The sequence below is a fragment of the Saccostrea cucullata genome, unplaced genomic scaffold (assembly GCF_032062105.1).
Source record: "Saccostrea cucullata isolate Sc308-1 unplaced genomic scaffold, CSIRO_AGI_Scuc_v1 ctg16017, whole genome shotgun sequence".
NCBI lineage: Eukaryota > Metazoa > Mollusca > Bivalvia > Ostreida > Ostreidae > Saccostrea > Saccostrea cuccullata.
This window is the reverse complement of record NW_026941665.1, coordinates 1-3,348: the sequence shown is the minus strand read 5'-3', so window position 1 is coordinate 3,348 and position 3,348 is coordinate 1. Positions and strand designations below refer to the sequence as shown.

The following is a 3,348-nucleotide window of genomic DNA, read 5'->3' as shown; positions in this document are numbered from 1 at the left end:
AAAATTCGATATTCAAACAATATTTCATCATTGAGACAAAATATTACAATTGCATTACATAATAATATATTACTCAAGTATATATTATGAATCATCATACATCAATGTTTTCTAGCATAAATATTGACCAAGTTTGACGAAGTAAATCAGACCAATAGGATTGTGAAAATCTGTTTCCGCAGCCAAAACCTGTTGCCAACATTCAATATAGACAACAACTTCACTGTATAATTTATAAGATACAGAATAGGTTCCTTAATTTTCTTTAGACCTTTCAATTAATATCTTTAACTTTAAAGGATATAAAGCGATAAGGAGAGGAAGGAGATACAGAACCATGCTCCTATAAAAATTGTTTTTGGAGAGCAGGTGTAGGTTTTGTGTTTTGTTATGGATATACCATCTTCGGATTCGCATAATATGCAGGGATTTGGAACACCCGTATATTCAGAGGGGGCAAATTTTCATGGAATTGTTTACACAGGATACAACGAATTCCATCATACAGCAATTGACGCTAGTCGACAACCAGACGTAGTTTCACAATACCAGTACTTTGGATATCCATCATTACCGCAGAGTGAGCTTGAGAATGGAGCCTACTGGCCAGCTGGGGGCATTGGTATTTCCATCCTGGGATACAAGCCTACCCTGTTGCCTACACCAGCCACTCTGACTCAGCACAAGGGATTGACTACAGCAATATGTCTACAGGGGGTCAGCAGGTCCTCGGGAAAAACGGAAGCCAAAACGAAAACGAGTCCAGTCTGTTGCCCAACGAAGAGCTGCTAATGTTCGCGAAAGACGGAGAATGTTTCATTTAAACGAAGCTTTTGACGAGTTGCGCAAACGTCTTCCTGCTTTTAACTATGAAAAAAGGTTATCGCGGATAGAAACACTTAGACTGGCTATGACGTATATTTCATTTATGAAGGGTGTTTCAGAAGGCCAGGACCCTCAAAAGATAAAATTAAGACCCTGTAAAACCGAGGAAAGCGAGGCGTATAATTCCATGCACAGAGAAGGAAGCAGTCCTTATTATGGTAACGAATAATTGAGGACTGATACAGTATTTAGATGCGGGAATGTTTAAATTCAGTGTAAGAATCCCATGATAAAAATTTTGTCGGATGAAAATATATTTTAAGGACTCTACAGTGTGTTTTTTGCATTGTTTTTATTATCAGGTGATGAGTTCAGTGAAATTTCATTAACTATTTTCTTGAAAATGTTGACAAACTCACCACGTACTTACATATCAATTCAAGTCAAAAGAACAGATAAAAAATTACACATATATGCATAAACATTATAGAATGTGAGTGTTATACTTAGTAATATTTTTCTCGACATTTTCTTGCACAATTTTATTCATGAATATATCATTGGTGTTTTTTTTTTTAAAAAAACATTGCTATAGAGCCAAAGGGAAGAAAGTGCTTTTACTTTTATTTACTTTTGATTTTAAAAAGCTCAACAAAATCACCCATGTCTTCCAGTTGTATGATACATTTATCTGTAGTTCAACATTTTCAATTAAAAATTAAAATAATCATGCATTTTTCATGTTTATTTATTTAAACATACCAAAAATATATTTATCTGACACTAATAGATCTACATATACACGGATTCTAAAGTTTTGAAAAAAATAAACATCGATTTCAAATTTTAAAAAAAAAATCAACTTTTATGTGATTGTCACACACTAATTATAGGTATATCATTTAGTTTTCTGATTCCCTTGTCTTTTAAGGGAATTGCTTCATAAAATCTCACCTTTATAAATATAATTTATAAAATAAAATTTATTTATAAATATGAAAACATCATTTGGGCTTTATATTACTTTATCAACTAGTTAAACAAAACTGATTAACATAAAAGTGCAACAACCTACAGTGTATTTGATGACGTATCCAAACTAAAATAAAATATTCAGTTCTGATAATTACGATTAAAGAGCAAGAGCCACATAAATGTAGGGTCTCTTTTGGCCCTGTGAACTTCTGAAAAATTAAACCGTGTTTCTATTAATTGAACATGGTGTAATTTTCTCTCTAGTTAATACATTACCATGTCATGAAATGCGTTTTTTTTATTACCATATCCTGTAAATTTCGCAAAAATTAGCCAAAAGTTGAAGTATTTTATTTTTTTCAATAGATGGTTTTCCTATGACATATTTAACCTCGGAGTTATTCCCCTTCGCCGCCATCTTGTAGGGCAAAGCATTGAATTTTCCTCTTTGAGCAACCAATTTCAAACACGCATGCCAGAAATATATGGGGGAAAATATTTACAATCTTAAAATTATGAATTAATAGAGGCTTTAACAAACGTACATTCATAACAAAAATAGTGTTATCTTTACCTCAGTAACCAGTATAACAAATTGAACTTGGTTGAATAATAATGAAGAGATCTGGGAATGTTGCCCTACAATATGGCTACCATGGGGAATAACTCTTGTTTAAATCACCTCAATGGAAAACCATCTATTTTTCACACAGAGCACAACTCCTGATCCAAAATGTGCAATTACATATTAATAAAAGATCTGTTTCTGAAGATCATGAAACATGTTTTAATTTTTGTATCAAAGGTTGTGCTCATATTTTAATTCTTTGATGAAGGTAATCAAAACCCCATGTTTTCTGCAAAATTAAAAAAAATTTGCATTTTCACAAAGCCGGTTTTCCAATACCTGGATTCTAAAAAAGAATTTTTACAGAAAATAAGAGCACTGTCTTTACTTTATTTTGACATATGAAAAGGAACAGAGAGTGATAGCTTGTTACTCAGTATAGAGATATATATAATATATAGAATTATAGAAAGGGCCAATTTATGCATAAAGTGGACCTAGCTCTTACGAGCATTAAAATTTCTTTATTTCAAACCAGGTTATCTTAAACACATAAAATATAATGGGTTTGGTATAGGTGAACAATAACTTTTTTTCACATTTTTTTTTAATGCACATCTTGAGTTTGGTATAAGTGAACAATAACTTTTTTCACAGGAAAAAATAATTCGATTGCTTTTACAAGAAAATTACTCATTCGTATAATACATGTATAAACGCTTTACATTTGAAATTTTAAAAAAAATTTAATTGAGTGGGGTGGAATTTTGCTTCATAAGAGGCAAACATTTATCCGATTCACAGCACCGGTATTAAAAATATCATTGTATCTTAATAATTTTTTTTTAATTGAAAGAAGATATATAAATTTTTAATATAGTTTTGTAACTTAACCAAAATGACAACAAAGATAATGCTTAAAAAAGACAAGATTAAACACCGGGATATCCATGATAGCCTTTATTTATTTCAATAATAAC

General features: G+C 31.2%; 1 pseudogene; it reads left to right on the top strand.

The window, feature by feature from the left end:
* Positions 1 to 242: 242 nt before the first annotated feature.
* LOC134258223 (pancreas transcription factor 1 subunit alpha-like) lies at positions 243 to 1,269 on the top strand (annotated as a pseudogene).
* The last annotated feature ends 2,079 nt before the right edge of the window (positions 1,270 to 3,348 follow it).